Source organism: Ascaphus truei, chromosome 14 (assembly GCF_040206685.1).
Source record: "Ascaphus truei isolate aAscTru1 chromosome 14, aAscTru1.hap1, whole genome shotgun sequence".
Lineage (NCBI taxonomy): Eukaryota > Metazoa > Chordata > Amphibia > Anura > Ascaphidae > Ascaphus > Ascaphus truei.
In genome coordinates, this window is record NC_134496.1 from 41,793,144 (window position 1) to 41,816,443 (window position 23,300).

The 23,300-nt window shown below is 42.2% G+C and overlaps 1 protein-coding gene across 1 annotated transcript in view; it reads right to left on the reverse strand.

Moving 5' to 3' along the window:
* SI (sucrase-isomaltase) overlaps positions 1–980 on the reverse strand; it is a 142,517-nt gene extending 141,537 nt beyond the window's left edge. The window contains exon 1 of the mRNA XM_075570611.1: positions 854–980. The gene's annotated coding sequence lies outside the window, so the exon portion shown is untranslated. The remainder of the gene's footprint in view (positions 1–853) is intronic.
* Between the last annotated feature and the right edge of the window lie 22,320 nt (positions 981–23,300).

Consider the following 23,300-nt stretch of genomic DNA (forward strand, 5'->3'; position numbering starts at 1 on the left):
TCACTATCTCAATATTTTATTGATCGATTATCAACTTGCCAACATTATAAACTTTTTCAGGTTTGCAAAGTTAGCCACATCTCCTTATTCAGGTATCATAATACACAATGTTTATGATAAGTACTTCATGGGAAGGATTTGGAAGCTTGTACAGAGCTCTTTCTGTATCATCTTAATGACACTTTTATTATCAATATTTGTATGTTTATATTGGACAGGCTTGTTTACTGAACACTGTCAGTGTTATATGAGAATATTATATTGTATCTTGTATAAAATAATATATATATTTTTATATATAGTGCTGACTATTGAAAATACTGTACATACAATTCTGCAGGTGAAATAAATCCAGCTATGAAGAATCTACGACTGAGGCACAGGGAGAAAACTCAGAAAATGGGATTAATCCATATTGTGTTTTTTTGGTCTACACCATCGTTCTTTTTTCCTTTTCCAGATTCATCATGCTGCAAACATATGCAAACATATACCCGATTCAGCGAAATAACCACACTCCTATTGCCTTAATTATATTGAGACACCGTACTGTAAGTAGGTTGTCTAAAAGAGCCAAGACTCCACTTTTCTTTGCCAATCGTATCCACAGTTATTCACTACAGATATACTGTATACTTTTTTGGGGTGATCCTGGCTAAATGCTCTCTTTGGACCTTGGAAGTATCTTATGAATACTCCACACATTCTTTCATTCATATGCATGATTAGCATACCGCATACTGCATAGTTTGGAATTATAATCTGAATTGGCTACACAGGTATATACAAGTAAACATTTGCAGTTCGAGATACAGTGTTATTCAATATAATAGTATTTAGACATTGCACATACCTCCAAACGCCCTTCTCTCCTCTTCCCCTTTGTTGCTTAACCAAGTAGAGAGGACTTTAAACTTGGGAGACAGGAACTTTATATATTCCTAGATTCGGTTTACAGTGCATTTATTGCTGTATGTGCTAGACAATTAGTTAGTGATTATAGATAGGAAAATGTGCATTTCAAACTTATTAACACTGAAAATGATTGTCATACAGTAGATAATCAAAACGAGTTAATAATCATAAATGTGGAAAATATTACAAGAAATAAACTACAGATTGGAGAACACCTATCTGATGGCAATTTCTGTCTGATGGTGTCAGGGCAGCATCTCCGGTCCCTGCGCCTTCCGACTTACCGGCGCCTACGTTCCGTCATGGCGGCCCGCACGGTCGCACCCCCCGCTCCTCTGCTGACTCGCGCTCCGTTGACGCGGTGCTCCCGCCTTCCGGGGGCACGCGGCGGGTCCCATCCACACGCGCATCTCGGCGCATCATGCTGCAGTCTCGGGCACGCGTGCACTATTGAAAGGCACCAACACCTGTGCCACATTCAGCCTCAGCCTATTATCGCTCTACTTACATCTAGCCACTCCTTCCCGCTCTCCCTCATTGGTGCTCTCCTGTATATAGTCTCATTCAGCCCTCTGGTCGTTGCTGAGCATAGACCTTTCTATGCACCGTACTATTTGCAGCCTGAGTACCTGTCTCTGTTATTCCGAATTCCTGTTGTGACCCTGCTTGTGCCTGACCTGTCTCTTCTTGGTCCCCTGGACCACGGCTTGTTTAACGGACCTCTAGACTTCTACTCTACGACCACGGCTTACGGACCTCGACCATTCTACGCTCTCCAACCCCGGACCATAGGCAAGTACCCGCTACCCTCTCCACTCTCCATCTGTGACCCGGCTATACGTTCACGACCCTGCAATCCGGACCGATCCCCGTGGCTTAGGGCGGTGGTTACATATCTTCCTCACCTCAGCCCCGCGGTCCAGTCCAGGTTGAAGTGAGCATCCATGACAGATGGTAGTTTCTGTTTGAAATCACATACTGTGCAGCTATGAGCTTTTTCACATCTGGAAAAATGTTAGCTAGGGGGTGGCCAACTCCAGTCCTCAAGGGTCAACAGGATTATCAGGATATCCCTGCTTCAGCACAGGCCGCTTAATCAGTGGTTCCGTGAATGACTGAAAAAATAGAATGAACTACTGTAGCACTTACCCTGTCTAATATAATTCAGCAAGAGGTGCTATGATCCTGCATCCACACCGCAAGATGAGATATAATTATACGAAAACCAAACAGGATCAGCACTGAAACATAAAAATAATGATGGACATACGTTTTGCTTTTGGTCTCAGCAAGCAGAGGAGCAAAGTGGGGGGCGTAATATTTTTCAAGGGGGGCGCAGTGGTTACAAAGGCCCCGCGTTCTTCCCCAAGGCATTAAAATGAAATGCCGGGGATCGCGTAAGGCCTCTGCATTGTCTCCTACCTTGTCTTCGGTGATGCGTTGCCATGGCAATGCGCATCAAATGATGCAGCGGGGTCACGTAATGTGACATTGTGTGACCCCCCGCATGTCATTTGATGCCGGATCGGAGGTAGGGAAGGGGGGCGCGAGCACAGGGGCTGGCAGGCAGGGGGGGTGCAGCGCACAAAGTTTGCGCACACCTGCTTTCATGCATCAAAAAATCAGCAACTCAGAAAAAATCAGCACACACAGGGAAAGGAAAAGTTAGCAGACACTGTTATATGTGCACAATAGAGCAACGTTTCAAGGCCTCCTGGACCCTTTGTCAGGCTTCAGTCAAAGACTGAGCCACCTATTGAGTCTCCTGTGCTGAAGCAGGGACATCCTGAAAAGCCGACTTAAGCTTAGCCCTTAAGGACTGGATTTGGCCACCCCTGTGCTTGCTGCTTTCCTCTCAATAGCCATGCTGTGCTAACAGTTCGTGCTCATAATTTAGACGTTTAGCAAAAATCTTATTAATATGTAACTTTACCTATCATTAGTAACACAAAAGAATTTCCAGGCCTCATGATCCACATGCTTCACCCTCATCAATCAACATGTATAAGGGGAAATAATTAGGGAGGGGAGGTCCTGTCAAAATCCGTTTCCCGCAGGGGAGAGAGAGATCCCCCTCCCGCGGTTTTAATCTGAGGGCAGATTTTTAACAACTCGACCACGGATTATTAATTTGCCATGTGGTTTGTCAGTGATGAAAAAAAAGGACCCTTTTGAGACTGATCCATGGAAATCCGCAAACCAAAGGAACTGGTCGGTCCGATCCGGATCCAAATCCCCAAAACAAATTCGCCCATGTCTAGAAATAATCATGCAAAGAAGAGACACCCTGGGTTAACTGTGTTTATCTCCAACTATATGTATAATTCCCAGCACAGAGCAGACTACAGCAACTGGATTCATAATGGTTAACTGGGATATCATTGCTATGAGATGAAATAGTTTCTTCAGCAGTGACCTTCCAATACATTAGCAATTACTAATAAAACATAGAATTGCGGAACTAATGGATACCTAACTACCTTTTCATTAATGTGTTTAAATATATGATATGCTTTTGTAGGGCAAATACATGGTATACATCGTCTGTTTTAATCTCAATTGAATCTAAATTCTGTACAGGTCGCTTAGATAAATTGACTGAGTAAGAAGTGTTAGAAACACTCCAAATTAAATTGGACTCAGTTTGCATCCAAGACTGAGTTCAGTGATCAGGTCACAGAACAAATAAGCACAATCCATTCAATAAATAAAATCAACTTTTACAGTATCTAAATGTACAAACTTATGTTTTGGTGTCGGAACCCACCCATCCTCAGGTACGAGTGGCCTTATACTGTATGTGGGGCCAACACGTGTAATTGCATCGTAGTGCAATCATTTTATATGTTGAACGTGCTGTATTCAGTTAGCTTTCAACATGCTTTGCCAGCATTTGCTGTGGAAATTCACCCAAGCTTTTTATTTTTTAAAGCTTGGTTATCAATTTGTTTTCCCTTGTCAGAAGGTCAGCCAAGTCTGTGTTCCTAATAAACTTCTGAATGTTCCAGGCTGGAAGGGAAGCCACAGAAAATTAAATTACCTAATCAGAGCAGCAACTTGACAGTCCCTCTACCTTACTGAATGCAGAATTGTTGGCAAAAGAAAAACGCAATGTTTTAAAGACATTTTTTTGTGGGTTAAAGGAAAAGTTAGATATAGAGTTTGGCTAATTAAAGGGATCTGGATCGATTCAGTGAAATGCAAACCCAATTAATTTATGCTCGACTCCTTGATTAGTAAATTTTAGACTAGACCTATTCTTTACAATCTTTTTCAGAGGTAGCATTGCTAGTCACATAGGGAGGCTAAAACAAGTGTTTTCGGTGATCCTTATATTCGAAATAGAATGATTAGCCCACATACTATGAAATAGCCTTTCAGCTGAAGACAAGTTAGGTACACTTATAAAACAGATAAGGCAACTGATCCTACTGTTCTCCTCTCCTCAGCAAATAACCACACAGATGGCTTTGACACTAGTATCAACAACAACAAACAACCTATGATCAGGTTGTAGGAATGAGGATAAGTATAACCTGTCCATGTACCCATACTTATTGTGAGTTCAGCTGCTTGCTTTTGTGCTATGGATATTCAACATTGTAAGGCTGGGATTAACTAAGCCCCGATCTAGCATTTACTGCCATTCAAGTAAATAGTACTATAGTTAACTCCAGATCAGGTTGCGATACCCCGCATTACTTCTCGGCAAATCCCGGCATTAGTATCAAAGCAGCTGCCACGTAGTTGTGAAGGAAACTACAGAGCCGAGGTGCTTCTCTTTCACCTGTGTGTGAACTCAACTAGTTTGACTTGTCTGATAACAAATTGGTTATGTATGGTATTTCTGAGTTGTGTGACTTAGATCCATGCTTCTATGAGATCCATGTGTTCTTGTATCATACTGCTAAGCTACAGAAAGATACAGTATCTGAAACATGGCCAGTGTTAGAGATTTCTGGCATGGATTACCAAAATCAGCAAACAATACCTGCTGGGATTACCAGTCTTAATAAAACACCATGCCAAGGTTTAACTAATGTGTTCCTTTGGAATTTTTGACAGGCATTTTTGTTGTGTTGTTCATACAGTATGAAATAAAAGGGGTATGCTGCACTCAACAATGAAAAAATATACATACAGTTTTACCGGTGCTCCTGGTTCAAGGATAACCTGTCAGGTATATTCCAGGGCAATGCTAAGGAAAATAAGGATCCAACTCTCTACGGTTCTCTAAATAAAGCTAATTTATTGTGCCACACAACGTTTCGACCAATAGGTCTTTCTCAAGTGACTAGGCCTAAATTAGCTTTATTTAGAAAACCGTAGAGCGTTGGATCCTTCTTTTCCTTAGTTCATACAGTATGAGCAGTAATGGATCTCTTTTCTCTCTCTCATTCTTTTCTACTTATCATCTATTACTGATAAGAACAACCTGTTTATTTAACAACCTTCAATATCTCAGTGTGAAAGGCAGGGTGCTTCGACTTTCTAGCAGTACCTTGGGGTTCATGTACTAAGAAATTGGTCTGTGCAGCCGCATTTGTGCCTAAAAAATATATATATTTTTTTTAAAAATGTAAATCGTGCCATACTGTATATTACCAATAATTAGACTGTGTGTGAATTTGGTGCTTTTCTCTGACAATTGAAACGTCTGTTTTAGGATTCTGTGCCAAAAACATTAAGGGGACTAGTCTATAAGCCTTCATAAAAAAATCGCTGGGCCGTTGACACCGCCAGTTTTTTTAGCATTGCTATCACGGTATTCAGAAAGCCTCGAAGCCTCGATTACCTGTGATAGCAAAATTCCCAAAACGGGTGAGTAGCCGGCGGCGTGATGATCGCCTCTCTCAAAAGGGCTCACCAGGCGATTTTTTCCAGCTGCAGAGAGAGCTGCACAGAGAGAGCCGCCTCTCCCTGCGCATATCTCGCCAGCGATCGCAAGATTTTAATATAAAATGTAATGCTAGTGTAGATGAGCAGGGGGTCTCCGGAGCAGAACCGCATTGATTTGAGGTCCGGGGACCTGCTTCCCGAGATATAGGCCCCATAATGGGGTGCCGGTATCTCCTATGCATTTAAATGTCTCGCATCATGTGACTGTGGGAATAAAATGCATAGGAGATACCGCTGTTGTAATTAAGGGGTTAACCCACCCTCCCCCACTACCCACCCGGGAGACCTAACCACCCACCCGGGAGACCTAACCACCCACCCCGGGCCCACTATACCCACTCTCTACCCATTGATTGGCACAGTTGTTCATCATACCCATATAATATGTTAAATTAGTTCAAAAGGATGTGACATCACTTTAAGGGATGATGTCACATCCTTTAAACTAATGTGACATATCACATGGTACATGAACCAATGGGATTGTCTTCAATACCATTGGCTGTAATACCATGTGATATAGCCATGTGGTTTTAAGGATGTGACATACCTCCTTTGGAGATGACGTCACATCCTTTAAAAAAAAAAGAGGTGGGCACATGATACAGCGTGAAATCGGATTGGAGCTGTACCATCTGACACTAAAATGTGACATCACAGGCCCTAAATAAGGCCTGTTCCGTCTCATTTTAGCTCAAGAAGACATAGAGGCAACTTCCAATGCTTTAAAAGCTAACATCAATCAGCGATTTAACAGCCGATTTTCAAATTGGTATGAATGTGCAAATGAGTCTGTTCATTTACATGCTCACATCCCCAATCTTGAAATCTGCATTCTGGACAATGTATGTTGTTGGAGAGATTGGAAGAGGATTGGAGACCCTGTGAAGGAAATGCAGAGGCACTCTGAATTGTTTTTGCTGAAGCACATCGTTTTATTAAATGCATTGAGGCTACTACGTCATTACGCTGCTATGCGGCCATAACAGACTCTATTGCTGGGGTGGCCAACTCCAGTCCTCAAAGGCCATCAAAAACAAAGTGAGCAAAGGAGCAAGGTGACACCTTGATAAAGTCCCCATGTGACGAAACGCGTTGGTGCGTGGGCTGTGTTTCTGTCCCTGTTTACTTATGGAATAAATTACCCTAAGTTTAAGTCTGGAGTTGTGCCCTTTATTTTTTCCTATAGGATTTTTCCTTTGGATTCTCTTACCAGCAGTGCTCCTTTGCTCTCTTCGTTTTTGTTGGTTACCCTACCACGATTGCACGCAGTGGAGCTACCCTACAGATGATTTCTAGACTTCAATGTACCCCCGTGGGCAGGTAACGGGCAATAGCCCTTATATTCTTACCTTGGACCCTATATGGGGAAGTGTGTTTGTTAAGTGGGGTGTGCGGTGGGACCACATCTGCGGCAGTCTGGCTGACTGACCGCTAGGTCCTTTTTTTTGCCCCCCCTTAATTACTTATTACATACATGATGATATGGATCTATGACAAGTTCCCATCTACCTTTATGTCTACAGTCTTTCTGTGAGTCTAACCACTTCTATTGAGCGTCAGTCTCTACATCAATATACTCAAGGGCCATCAACAGGTCAGGTTTTGAGGATATCCCACCTTCTGCACAGGTTGCTCAATCACTCTCTGCTTCAGCAGAGATGACTCAACCAGTGGCTCAGTCTTCGACTGAGCCAGTGATTGGTCTAGCTGTGCTGAAGCAGAGATATCCTGAAAACCTGACATGTTGGTGACTCTTGCGGACTGGAGTTGGCAACCCCTGCTCTATTATGTGTTTGGCGCTCATTGCTACCAGACCGGGAGATTGTAGCACGCACAGTTCCAGGCATAAATCCATCAGCAGACGTGCAATACTCCTTTAGCCTCTGCGACGTGATTATTACTACTTACCTCATTGTAAGCAACAGATGTTCTTTTTGTATTAAATATCAAGCATTTGTACTTACAGTCCCTTCGGTGCACATTTCTTGTGTTCTTTGAGGATTTCCGTTTTGGGTGAGCTATACAGTAGTGGTGCAGTGGATCAACTTCTGACCAAGAGAAGGCCACAAGGCAGAAGTTTGAGCATGACCTTCTATGGTGGTGGAAAGCACTTTATGCTGAAGGACTTTTTTTTGGTTTATACCACTATAACCTAACTATGTTTGGTTTGTAGCCTTCAAATATAATATACATCCAAATATAGTTCTGACTACTATTTTAGACTGGTCAACCTAATTATAATGAGTTAGCCAACCTTATTGTTGGCACTGTTTTATGTTTACTTTAAATAGAGTTCATTAAAGTCGATGGATAGTTCAGCCAATGATATGCAGAGTGGAGAGGAGGGTGGGGGTGAACTCTAAAGAAAAAACCAAAGTACAAACATCCTACTTGATAATCCATAGTGAGCTGCAAGAACTCTTCTAAAAAATATGCTGGATGAAGCAAACATTTTAAAAATAATTGGCATTGCCTTGAATGTAAATCTGTCATCTACTGTAAGATTATCAGCCTCTGTGAAGTATGGCAAAGATTAAACAATATGTACAGTACTAACAGGTTCCAAAACAATGTAAAGGGAGGTAAAACTGTGTGTGTGCGTGTGCGCGTGTGCGCGTGTGCCTGTATGTTTATTTATTTATAATATGTTTTAAACGGAAATAATACATTGAGAGTTACTGCTTGTTTTCAAGTAAGTCCTGGGCACAAAGTTATAATAATACATGGTTACATTAAATGAACAGTGGTTATACATTTAATTCAGAGACATTTCATGAACAGTTAGAGATATGATTATGGGCATAAGTAACATTGGCAGAAAAGATTAATATTATGTTAGAAGAGGTAAGATAAGCCTGCAATGTGTTAGAAGAGACCCCGCCCCAAGGTGAATACACCAGGCCAGGTAAATTGAAACTGTTTGTGTGTGTTAAAGTTCAGTACACGAAACATATATTTATATATATATATATATTTATAATATATAAGTTTTGCATTGCGTATATACAGTATATATATATATATATATATATATATATATATATTATATATATATATACAAATATAAATACTGTACAACTGTATGCTCATCTGCATGTCTTAGGCAGGTCTGCAACCCCGCCTTTCCCCATTATCCCCTGATGAAATCCGCAAAGGCGGAAGAAACGCGTAGGGACGGTTTACATTGCAACTACGGTGGCTGACCTGCCTTCGGCACCAGAGAGAGACCAAGGAAACGCAGGCAAAGTCCTTCCGGTATCCAGTACCACATGCGTGGGAGCAATGGCGGACGCACGCTGATGAGAAGCTCCTGATGGATGGTTGATATACACCCTGGAGAAAACGGCGTTCTCAAATACTGGAATACGAATTAATCGTGAGATTGCAGAGCAGAGGTGACTGTGGAGTCTTCGTTTGGTGCATGGGCAGGTCCCATAAAGTGCCTGTTTTTATCAGACAAATTGTAAGTGTGCATTTGTCTTGTCCATGATTTATTAAAATGTTCATCTGATTTTACACAAGGATCGGACGCTTTTTCTCTTTTCTTTTTCTAATATATATATATATATATATATATATATATATATACAAATATAAATACTGTACAACTGTATGCTCATCTGCATGTCTTAGGCAGGTCTGCAACCCCGCCTTTCCCCATTATCACCCAGCACACAGCACTTCCACTGCAGCAAGGGATTCTGGGAAATGACATGCAAATGAGCACACAGTGCCACTTTTTGCTTCAAAAACCATTTTTAACATGTTTCCCTATAGGCTTAAGCTTGCTGCATGGTCACAGCTTTGAGCACAGCCAGGGTTAAGGTGCATACCCAGAAAACAACCCACAGACAGCTGTTTCGACCTTAATGGGTCTCATCAGTGTGGGGTTAATTTACTGGGTATGCAAAGAAGCTAAAGGATGGGCCAACCATAATACTGAGTTAAGTTATGGTGAGTAAAAAAAGTGACAAAAACCCTCCACAGCAAAGCAAATATGCAAATATAAATACAACTATATATATATATATATACTGTATATACGCAATGCAAAACTTCCACATCTTCTCTCATAAAAGTTATCTCGCCTAAATGGTGCCGCCTTCAAGAAATATTCTGAACTCATGACCGTAGTAAAGCAATTAATATTATCAAATGCTCCACAACTTTCAATTCAGAAAGTAATCAGATATCACGTTTATTTATATAATTTTCCTACATTGGACACAGCAGCAAAGATACATCGCTGCAGAAAGAATATCTGTCACCATTTAAGTAGTTCTGTTAGCTAGCAACAGTAACACCTGTCTACATTTGGTTGGGATATTTGTGACATTTTTGTAAGCAACATAACAACAACATAAATATACTGTACATGTACATAAATGTAAATAAATATTATTTTGTTTGCCCGAGTACATTTAGCGATTTTTTTTAAAGGATTCTAGTGAACATTGTAACTTCTACATTTGTATTTTGAAAAAAAAAAATACGTCCATTAATTTCCTTTTTTTTTAAATTCATGTAATTTACTGCAGGGTGCTCATCCCCAGTCCTCAAACAGGATGGACTTTGTGGTATCAAAGGGGTAAGGTTGAGTGGGAGTGAGTGGTTGAACTGGGTGTAGGAAGGTCCCTGCAGTGGCCTTAAAAAACAAGCTTCAGCGTGGTGGGGCCTCCTCTTTTCCCATACCCAGGAGAAAGCAGCCCGTCTTCCCTCCATCATTTTGACTGTTATTGCTTCATGTATATACATTGGTTTTGGTAATGTATTAAAAAAAAAGAAAGGGTTGGATACAATAAAATAAAGAAAGTTGCCATTTGGTGTTTAGGTTCAGTTTTATATATCGGCGCAACTTTGCCCTGTAACTATGTATTTGTAACAATGTACTATTTGTCATCTTAACTCCATGCCCAGGACATACTTGAAAACAAGAGGTAACTCTCAATGTATTACTTCCTGGTAAAATACTTTATAAATAAGGATTGGGGAATGTTTGCATGGTGATACTCTGCTTGCAGAGTTTGACCAGGGACTGTGTCTAAAGGGGATGGGGGGTGGGGGAGAGAAGCCATATCTGCTGTGTGGTAGGTACTGGTGGATTACCATTGGTTGTCTTTGGGTGTTGCAAGGGGCCAGTGTGCTGGGAAGCACATGGCAGAGGAGGCTGGCAATGGTTGGGGCCCCATGGGGTCACATATCTGCTTAAGGACATGCTGGCAGGGTGGGGGGCATTTGCTGTTTCCCTTTAGTTTAAACAAATTGCTGTTGATCACTAAAGCTGCTACCCAATTTTACCTCCAATCTTGGCTTCGTTATGTTCTTTGGAGGAATTTTTGGGGAGGCAACGGGGATGGGGGATTGCTTCAAGGTCAAGGAAGCACAGTGAAAGGTTCATCAATGAGAGGTACAGAACGCAAGCAGAGTGAAAGCGGCAAAGAGACACAGATCAGAGGGAAAGAGAGAAAGGCACAACAATGATACTTAGGGGCTTATTCTGGTAGCTCTGAAGTGCCCTTTTAGAAGTGGATTGTCATGTGTTGCTATTCTGTAAGCCCGTATTGCATGTGCAAACTGCGTCTAAACGGCTTTTTAGAAGCGGTTTCATTCTGGCTCTGAAAATCTGATCGGTTTGTCAAAAAAGCCTCAAGCTCGTATTTTTTGCCAACAACGTTAGGAGCCCATCTGTCCCCTCCAAATAACGACAGACACATTCTGTATAGGGAAAAAACAAGGCCACAGCTTTATATTTTAAGCCGAGTTTTACTATTGATGGGCAAACCAGTCCAAATCCGTTTCCCGGATTTTTCAGAATTTGCCATTTAAAATCCGTTATATGGTGTAAAATCCGCCGACGGATTGCTACAGTTTCAACCCACATGGAATAATCCAAAGCAGCCATTGGATATAATCCGTTGGCGGATTTTAAGAATCCAAACTGCGGATGGATTGTTGATGTTAAAAATAAAATCTGCAAAAGGCGAAATGCCAGTTTTAAGACTGAACAGCTGAAATACGCAAACCCAAAAAAACGGCTGATCAGCGGCTCATACAAATCCGCCCCAAAAATGTGCCCATCTCTAAGTTTCACCAACTCTTCTTTACCACCTGCCCAGCAGCACGACTGTAGTACAGAGCCACCAACGGCATCACCATGGCTCATGACTAGTGCTGCTACCCACACAGTACCAGATGGTGCATATTTATTCCCACCAGACCCAATGAGGCCGACATTATATCAGTTATCCTTATACCACTTGGTCTCAGACACTGGCAGACCCACCACCCACCAAACCCACCACACCCACCACACCCAAGGACGTTTACTCCCTAAATAGTCCTGGGCACCAACATGGCGATAGGTTGCTCTATGCCCTCCTTTATGCTCATATCAAATACATTGTTGCCGATATCTGACCGGTGTATCCCACCTTTCCAAAACCATACTGGTACAGTATTTCCTTTTGTAACTCTGACTGCCTTTCTGCATATCTACCCATCCTTTTCTACCTTTCCCGTGGCCTTATTTATTCTCCACTTCACATTGCCCTATGGTCCCTGGCACCAAACAAACCCCACAAAGAATAATTTCCACCACATGTATACTTGCCCCATCTGTCTGACAATGTAACCTCAGTTGTCTTACCAGTTCCGGTAACACTTACTGTAGATCCGACACCAAAATCTCTTGGCCAACCTGCTCCGTGTAGAATCCTAGCCAACAGCCGTAAAGTTGCTGCTGTGACTGGCCCAGAAGGCTAGACAATCCCACGTGATACCGCTCTGCTCTCTACTAGAATGAAAGAAATAACAGTTAATACACACAGTGCCTGTTATCCGATGTTCGTCATGTCAATGGCCACTACCACCAGCCATCTCCACAGATACCACATTGTCTTAATTAAAAGGTGGACCCACTACCCCGCAATAAATCTGCACACCAGTGGTCCACCCATAAAGCCCTGCAAACAATGCCCCAATGTGTCGAACAGTTGCAAGTCTCCCACACAGTCTTGCATCACAGTGGTTCGGCTATTATAACGCACCCTACATAAATCCTCCTAGGGGTCCTTCCGCATGTGTATGAAATTATTCAGTACAATAACACCATAAATTGCAATGGCTAGCTGTATAGAGAAAGCCTGCCCCCTGGGGAAAATCTGCACAGTGAGCACGAAGTGGCCCACCTGAGACTAAAGCATCCTAAGCATCCAATTCTTTATTCTCAGACCTGATGTCATCATGGCCCGCGGCATGCCGCACTTCACCCTATGGATCCTATACCCTGTCCCCAGGATCTATATCGATGCGCAAAAGAGATAACAGCCCAAGGGGCCTCTGTCTTGTAATGAAAATGTTCAGAGGTGCCCAATTTTAACCAATTACAGTACGTGTAGCAGCCCAAAGTGCTGTATAAAGTGTTTGGCATATATATAGCACCATCTACCTTCTGCTAGTAATATGCTAGCTATTGCCAATAATTTTCAGTTGTTGAATACTATTACATTACACCAGTAATAGATATAGTGGTTGACAAAGCAAACAGATATATCTGATCTCTCTCTCTGCTAGTATACTAGCGAATAATTTCCCATTGGTATAATGTTACGTTACACCGGTGTTGGGTAAAGTGTTTGGCATACACACTACAAATGGCACCAACTACTCTCTGCTCGTATACTAATTTAGCCAATATTTTTCTGTTAGTTTAACACCATTATGTTACAAAGGTAATGCATAAAGTGCAATACAACGTTGTTTAAATTGTGGTGTGTGGTCCCTATATCTGGGAACCCGAATAAAAGACTGTTGTATGACAAAAGTTTCTGGCGCCCATTATTCCAAAACCTTACTACCTCATCGTCCAGCCGCCTGAACCCAGCACCCTGAGTCAAAGTAACCCATGCAGAGTAATCACACCGATGGAATCTCCCTAGGAGCCGGGCAGGAAGGGTTACCTATATATATTTATATTTATATATTTATCAATTATATCTTTTTTGAGTAACCAAAATTGCTGCTTTTACGTCAAGCAACATACCATTGCACATTGCTACAATCTACATAAATCCACTTCACGAGTTAATGCCTCCTCCCTAGGTGCTCCTCTAGGCTTAAATTTGGAAAACATTACCATAAGTGATGTCTCCTAGGATTTTAACTACCATCTTGAACAACAGGTGGCTGGTGTAATTGCTGTATGCCTTAGAATCCTATCGCTAATGTGTAGGTAATTGAGATTCTGTTTCTCAAAAATGACACAAGGTGTTCCACTGAAGTGCGGTGAGATTTCATTACTGAGCATGTCAGAAGGGTGAGGTTTAACTGTTAACACTCAGGCTCTTCTTATAATTCTTCTTAGTCATCCATACTCAATACTTAAAAAAAAATCCTTCACTTGGAATCAGATTGTATTGTTTGAAAGATTGTAATGATGAACAATATCAGGAAGGTTCAGACAAAAGGCAAACCAGTCATCATGGTCCTTCAGCCAAATTCCAGTGGACTGTAGCAAGACATTTGTTACTTTATTAGACATTTGGTTTGCATCCAAACCTCAGTTCATTGGTTTAGCAGGTGCAGCTTTACTCTTCCATAGAAATGTGAGATTAAGCATGTCGATAATTCTATATCGTCATTGTAGAGGTATAACTAACTAAGTGCATTTTTGGCAAAAACTCACTAAATGCACTTTATGACTTGGAATTTCTTGATATTTCTATTTAAAAAAAACTAATTAAAGACACCTAATCTTCAGAACTTATCAAAATACCTTCCTTTTTAAATACAGAAATTTCCCTGTCAAAATGAACATTTAGGGCCTCATGCAGAGAGCATCGTTATTTCAAAATTCGCCATTTTTTGTACAATTTCGCGCAGAAACCGGCATAAAATGGCGAGTTACGAAAAACGCGCCATTTTGGTTTTTTTATTGCTAAAACTCGCCTCGCGGCTGGCGAGAACCTCGATCTCGCCATTTTTAAAACTCTCCGAATGCAGAGAGGTACGAACGGCATGTAGCGGCTGTTCGCGCCAGGGAAATGGCGCGTTTTTCTCATTTTAGCCGCGCCAGGAAATATTGGCAATAAGATGGCGCTCGCCGCCTATAGCAAAGGGGAAAAAAAAGCCGCGATTATTTTTTTTTACATTTCTGAAGCGCGCATCTGTTCCATTCAAACTCGCCACACGCATCCATGTTAAACATAGCAGAATTCGCACTTTTCTGCATATGGAGAATAAAACTCTCCAAAAAAGCTACTTTTTATGAAATTCGCCAATTTGAAAATTCTATGCTCTCTGCATGAGGCCCAAAATCGCCTTTTCCTCAGTACTCAAAGAATGTAGTTAATTACTTTTACATCTACAGCAACGATATATGCATATATATATATATATATATATATATATATATATATATATATATCACAGTTTTACATGAACACAATATAAAGATACCCTGTGCATAACACTAGGCTCATTTACATTGTATATAAGTTTTACAAAATAATAATTGTATTAATAATTACAATCTACACGATATATGGTCTAAGGCAGCGGTGCGCAAACAGGGGGGAGCTAGATTTTTCTGGGGTGGCGCGGGCGGTTGCAGAGGCCCCGCGCTCTTCCCCCAGGCATTTAAATTAAATGCCGGGGGAGGTGTGAGGCCTCTGTAACCTACTTACCGGGTTTCAGCAGGAGTGTTGTGCCGTGTTGCCATGGCAATGCGGTGTCATGTGATGTGGCGTCACATGACCCCGCGGCGTGATTTGACGCCGCATTGCCATGGTAACGGGGTCGTGTGACGTCACACCCGACGCCGGTCTAACAGTAAGGGGAGCGCGAGTAGCTGCAGGAGCAAGCAGGGGGTCGCAGCTCTAAAAGTTTGCGCTTCCCTGGTCTAAGGTGTTCTGTAGGTAATCTTATGCTATTCAAGAAGCCATGTGGCTATGAAGTTCTAATGTTTCCAGCCTCCTCCCGATATTTTAAGCCTGCTCTTAGCAACGATGGTAGATTTCTGGAAAAAAAACAGGCATTTAATTGATTGGACACGGGACTGTAATGCACCAGACGTTTGTTAAATAAAGCATGTTGACAATGGAAGTTTGATAAATTCCTACTCTATCACTGAGTTCACATTTTCACTGAGTTCACATTTTTAAGTGGAAATCCCAATCAATGCTCCTAGTAAACCCCTTTACTTTTGGATAGATCTGCAGCACATTGCAGTTGATTTATTTTTGTAGTACTCAGTAACAGGGGCGAATTTCAGACAGATATCGGCCTGGGCGATATTTGTCTCACCGGCCCACCTCCCACGACAAGGCATCATGGTGATGCATCGCCATTCAGTATCACATTGTCATGGTAATGAGTTGCCGTGACAATGCGGTGCTCTAGGAGGAGATGCTGCTCCTGCGCTCTCCCCCGGCAATTAGTTTAATTGTTGTGGGGAAGAGAGCAGGGCCTCTGTAACCACCATTCAGCTCCCCCAAGCCAGGGCGGACATCAAGTCCCATGTCCCATGCCCACCAGGCATTTGGCCTGTTGACCCAGTGGCCCAATCCGCCCCTGTTCAGCAATAACAGTAAAGACAATTACTTTTCAGTGTCTCACAATTTTGACTTTGTAACTGTTGTAAAACCTTCCCTACATTTACTAGAACAAAGTCCACAGTCATAATACATACTGTACATTTCAAAATGCATGCAAACAGTAAGGAAAGTATTTAGGCACTATATCACTCAACTATTGACCTTTAGAGCCATTTATGAAGTATTTATATCTTATGTTACATTCTCCATAACCTGTGTATGCCCCAGCTGCATAAATCGAGCACTTACAAGAATATTATGACCACTGAGTATGTACAGTATAATCATGACTAAGGTAACTCAGAATTTTCAGGAATTTGCTACACTGTTTTGTACCACGTGGGATTTCTTGTAGTAGAATGGATATGCTTTGTATTTGTTATCAGATTGAAAAATGGGTGCTTCCAAATGCCATTACCCTGCTCTCCATTCACCATCTGGACATGTGCAGTATGATGGAAGTTGTTAACTGTCTCTTTTTCCCCCCAGAGCCATTATTCCATTACCACAGCTCTGTGTGACCTATTCCTTATCTTCTGTATTACTTGGCAGTTTTATTTTAGTTGGATCAACTGCTCCCAAAATCAATAGTGAAGCGATACAGCAGCAGTGAAGTGCAGAGGAAGCCGCGTGTGCAGCTGAGCTTCTACCAATCTGATTTTTGAGCCAGGAGATTTGATGAGAGTCTAACTATAACAGAGAGTCTTTCACCACAAAATTGATGTGTGAGTATACTTGGAAAGAAAAATGCATGGCTGGAGCCTGGTAATTTACTGATGAAACATGCTTTGTATCCAACATGTAATATTTGCAAATTGTTCTGTTTCTTAATGAATGCACTTCATTGTTATTAAAACCCATTAATCAAAACAGCTTCCATGACCAGAGCCAATGGGGGAGAGGTTGGACCAGTTTATGCCGTGGGGCCTTTCGTGTCTGGAGGCCTTCTCCCAGGTAACATTTTTAGAGAGGGGGGAAGAGTGAGAGGGCATTGGGAGAAATAAAGGGTCAGTGGTAGATGAAAACAGGAGAGAGGGAGAAAAAGAAGTGGGGATGGAGGGAGATATACATGGAGAGAGGGAGAGGTGAGAAGAGTGACAGAGTGGGGGGAGAAATACAGAGGGGAGAAAGGGAGGGAGTGGTGGAGGGAGAAATGCAAGGGGTAAGTGAGAGGGTGTGGGGATGCAAGAGAGGGAGTGGGGAAAGAAATACAGGGGGAGAGGGAGTGTTAGTAGGGGGAAAATACAGGGGGGAGAGGGAGTGGTAGTGGGGGAGAAATAAAGGGGGAATGAGAGAAGTAGTAGTGAAGAGAAATACATGAGGAGAGAGGGAGTGGTGGTGTGAGAAATACATGGGGAGAGAGGGAGTGTTTGAGAAAGATATACAGAGGTGGAGATAGAGAGGGGGTAAAGAAATAGAGAGGGAAGAGGGGGGTAGTAAGAAAGAGGATCTAGGGGAAGGTGAGAGGGAGTGGGGAAGACAAACAAGGGGGGAGAAATAAAGGGGTTAGTGAGGGAGTTGGGATTGGAGAGGGAGAGGGGGAGTGAGAAAGAGATGGGGAGAGTGAGAAGGATAGATGAGGGAGTGAGAGTCAGAGAGGAGGGTGGGGTAGTGAGAGAGGGCAGAGAGAGAGTGAAAGGGGAGAGTTAGAGAGGGGGAATGGGCAAGAGAGGGGAGAGCGAGTCAGAGAGCAGGGTGGTGTTGAGTGGGAGAGGGGAGAGAGAGGGGGAGATGGAAAGGGAAAAGTGATAGAGAGCAGGCAGAGTGGGAGAGGGGAGAGTATAAGAGAAAGAGAGAGGGGTCGCAGGCCACAGACAGGGGGGGGGCTCAGGTGGAGACTCTGAGTTGGCCCTGTCCATGAAAATGTTGAAACGATAATAATTAATTGAAGAAACATTTATGCACTTTAAAATAAAATAATATTTCTAAATACTGTATAATATTAATATTTTTATATTTGTTACTATTGGCTGGGGGACTATGCCCAATTTCCTTTCTCTCCTCATGTCAGCAGCACTCCACCTTCTTTGGTCAGTATTTACATTAGTACGCTGTAGTAAAAAAGGAGGGAGAGAGAGTAGGTGGTATGATACCTTTTATTGGACCAACGAGTAGTTGAAATGTTACAAGCTTTCCAACCTCTCAGGGTCCTTGATCAGGTATAGCAGAAATACAGAAACACAATATAATATAGAGTGTTTGTAAGAGAGATCTTAAGCACTGTATTTAATATTGTGTTTCTGTATTTTGACCATACCTGACCAAGGACACAGGGAGGTTGGAAAGCTTGTAACATTTCAACTACTCGTTGGTCCAATTAAAGGTATCATACCACATACTCTCTCTCCCTCCTTTGTTACTACATGGAAGAAAGGACCAGCACGGCTATTCGTCCTTCTTTGCTATTCAATAAGCTATGTAGCTGTCCTCCCCATTTATTTGAATGGAGCTGTACTCTACCCAGGGAGATGCAAACATCTTTGCTGCATATTAAATTGGGACCTCAGTGCAGAATCATTGTTGCAACATACTGTATCCCTGTGAAGGACCATGTGTGGGTTAGACTTTACATGTAAAGGATTTGAGGCGAGTTGGATAGGAATTAGTGAAACAAAGGATCTAAGTAAAATATAATTGAATTATCAGTCTGAAAGGATATTGTACGTAGGGATGTGTGAATATCTTCAAATTTGCGCCTTAATTTCGTGTTTATATAACATTTTCACAAAGTTCACAAGCACGGAAAACAGGCAAAAATGTTCGTATAAGGGTCCATGTGACATTTGTGTAAATGTTTTCAAATGTGTTTCACACAAGTTTTCGCCTAAAAAAAACAAAACAAAAGAAAAAAGGTTTTATTTTGTACTTGCAGTAAATAATAATTACCCAGTCATAAAGAGTTTTATTGCCATATAGTATGTGACAGGGAAACACACTCTGTCGCATTGTAACTTCTCAGCTCCAGGTCCGCTGGATGAATTACCCAGGGTGCTAGCATTGTATCAGGGTTGAGGCAGACAGCTCAGGCATAATGCAGGAGTAGCCTGCACAATTAGTTGCCTTGCTGAGCTGTTTGTATGCTGACTTGCTGAGAGCCTAAGTACCTGGCTTCCATGACTCCTTTGACTAGTAATATAACACTGTGATGCTATCAGTCTGGATATATTCTCCTAAAGGACCAGAGATTGTTTTGTAATCCTATCTCTGCACTACAGTATATGGCCTTTTTATTGTGTACCTTAATATGCTGCAGCAAAGCTCTTTTGTTTTGATCTGAGTCTGGTGTCCAGAATGTGATTTACCCTGCTACATCATACTACAATTATTGGGTGTTTTCCTCGCTAATCGTAAAACTGTAATTCCTTGCTTTACTTTTTTTCTCTGCGAGTTGACTCTTTTTAGGGGATTTAACTGGAAATGCAAATGCCAATTACCATATGCATAATTAATTATTTTATTTTTATATTTGCACAGTACAATTCCTTCTTTTACTACATCACATTAACAGTGCTTGTTAACGGTCATGAACTATTTAAATGTGCTAATGCAGTTAAGGGACCACACGGCCTCCATGCAATATGGATGGATAGATTCATTTTATTTCATAGTGCACAAACCAAGATAAAAGGACCAGATAAGAGATCAGTGTTGCAACTCAATGTATTCCGATGCAACCGTTCGGACTGTTATCTGGCAAAAACCTCAGTTGACATCAGTGGGAGTTTTCACCTGATAACGACCCGACGATATTGAATTGCCCCACCCGTCTTTTGCATGCAAGTGCCTCCATCACACAGGCCAATCAACAGTAGGGAGTATTTTAAAAGCCTGCAATAGGTAGTTCATCTGAGAGGCAACACAGCAAGCTAATAACTAGTCATGCACTCTAACTTATGGTGACTGTGTTTAAAGAGAACCCTGGTGAGTGTCATGGTCACTTGCAGTATTTACATTGAAACACAGCTGTTCTAATTATTCAGCAACAAGTTGCTGATGCTAAGTAAGGCCTTGACCCCGCTGCATGCTGTAGCGTCCGCTGTGGCGGACGCTGCGCTCACCAGAGCCCTCCCCGCAACGGCGCCGGGCCCGCTGCGAGGGGGGGCCGCAGCGCTCGCGCGAGAGCTACTCCTGCTCTCAATAGAATTGAGAGCAGGAACTCGCGTCGAGCGGCTAGGCACGCCCCCCGGCGGTTCAGCCAATGAGGGCGAACCTGCCGGGTGACGTCATGGCCGCGCCCCCGTCACTCCTCCGGCACGCCCCCCCCGGTCTCTGCTCCTGCAGTGAGCTGCAGACCGGGGAATCGCCGGAACGCGCAGCCGAAAGAGCAGGCGCGCATTAGAGCGCCGTGACCGGGGCCTTAGCCTAAGGCTGCGGCCCCGATGCCTGCACTGCACGCGTGTCTGCCAGGCTGGCGGCGCTTGCAGCCGAGTCCCCCTGTTTGCAGTGAGCTGCAGGGGGAGAGACAGGAATGGCGCGACGGGGGAGTGATGGGGCACGGCCGTGATGTCACCCGGCAGGTTGCCCTCATTGGCTGAACTGCCAGGGGGCGTGGCCTACGCTCCGTCACGAGTCCTGATCTCAATTTTTTTGAGAGCAGGAGAAACTGTCGGAGCAGCGAGGCGGCCCCCACTCTCAGCGGGCCAGACCCCATTATAGGACGGCTCTTGTCCCTGCAGTGTCCGTCACAGCGGACACTGCAGTAGCCAGCGGGGACCTGGCCTAAGTGGTCTTATTGCTTGGAACAATGGGCTGGCAGTCCCGGCATTTTAAATGCCATTTTTAAGCAGAAGGTTTAAAACCGCAGGTCCTAAGTGTCAGTTTAAAAATAACTTTTCGTTTTCTCAGCAAATAATGTCTTATAACCCTGCATCCGGAAACAAAAACAAAAAACACCTTATTATCATATATTAATAAACTGTCCAAAGTCTCAAGTTCACAAGTTTCTAATCCATTTTATATTACTATTTAAATGGGTTTATTACATTTTTACAGAGATAAAGGCCATTTCAGTGCTGAATACAGCCAGCGTTATTGCAACCCATAGACTGCTCTCCCAGGTGAAAGTGTATGGTATTCCCGCCCTCTTCTCACACACTGATTCAAAACAATGGCCGCTTCTCCTACTGGCGTGTTGTGTACTGTATGTCTTGCTGAAGCATGCTACTGGATGCAATAACAATGGCCACATCTGCAAATGCAATAATATAATGTTTGAATGTTATAACTGGTGTCTGTATAAGCAAATATTCTACTTACTTACTTACTGCAAGAAGTTTGAGGAACCTGTTCATCCACATATGTTCCCATAACCTTTACAGCAAGGAGTAAGGTGGACTGTATCAGGTTGACTGTTTGCACACTGCGTGCCTAATGCCATCCAGCATCAGCAAGACATCATCATGCCAAGAAATACTGACATATTTAGCCAATTAAACATGGTTTGTTAAAGAGGAAACTATTTAAAAACTCACAATTGTGCCTGTTCAAAGAAGGAACATAATAATATCGGTGATGTTTCTGAGGTGAGGTTTATTGCACAATAACCTGATGTTACTAACATGGAAGAATATTCAAGAACAAGAAACATTATAAGCTGGAAGGTACTGTAGCTACCATTTTGTTTTGGAAAAAATGAGGGTCACATTTTCAATGACTCACACAGTGGCGAAAAAAACTGTGGCTAAAAAACTGGTAGTGTTACTGACTATGAAGCAATGGGGAAAGCTGTTTGGACTATATGTTAAAACATAGTTTTAGGCCATATTTGTGTTTAGCATAAAGAAAGCTTACGAAAAAAATAAATTTTCTTTAAATAGAAGGTGTGTGTGTGTAAATATAAAAACAGTGGTGCGCTGGGTTTGTAAATAAAAGGTATTGGTACTCTTTAGCCCAGAGTTATCCCTGGTTCAGCACAGTTGGCTCAGTCTGTCTTCAACTGAGTCACTGATTGAGCTACCTGTGCTGAAGCAGGAATGTACTGAAAGCCTGACCAGTTGGTAGCTTTTGAGGACTGGAGTTGGCTACCCCTGCTTGATGTCCTATTACCACCCCTTTCAACTGGACAGACATCAGAATTAAACAGGTACGGTAAGATTATATATCACGGATGAGTACTTATTTGTGTATTCATTTTGCTTGAACTAGATTTTTACAGACATATTATATACTGATGTATCTTAGAAACACAGTAATATGTGCTACATACAGTACATTAATATTATATGGATGCTAACTAGTACTGTATGAAACCTTCCTTAAAACGTCTTCAATTCTTGACCCATAGATTGTCTGGATTTGCCTTTTACATGTTAATAAGGCATGTCGCATTTACCTCTTTTGCCTTATAGAGCCCCCAAGCTTACGGCTATTACAAGTCATGCATTACAAGGAAGCCCAACCAAATACAGTTAATCACTTAAAGCTATCCTCGTCATTTTCCCTTCCCAAGGATTAATTTGATCTTAGTCATGTGGCTGTGGAAACCTCTGCTTGGGTTTTACAGATATTTTAAGTCATTTGCACTGAATTACACTGTAACTGTAACACTATTGAATTACGTTTTCAAAATCCAGATGTAGCCTGACTCAGCTGCAATAAAAAAGGAAATTTGACACGGGCTATAGGGAATATGAAAGGAGCAACTGAATAATAGCTTACTATCTGCCCAAGGCTGGGGAATGCCATGGCTGGTTTCCCCCAGAATGCCCCATGCTCGAGGAATGTTAGTTTGGCTCAATGTGTGTTTGCATGTCACTTTTACAAGACCCTTTGATCAATTGCAAGCTTCTTTTCGGTAAGTTTATATTAAATTACCAATACTTTGACACTATGTAATGAGACATTATGACTTTAAAGAACTAATACATAATGAGGTTTAATCTAAGATATGTC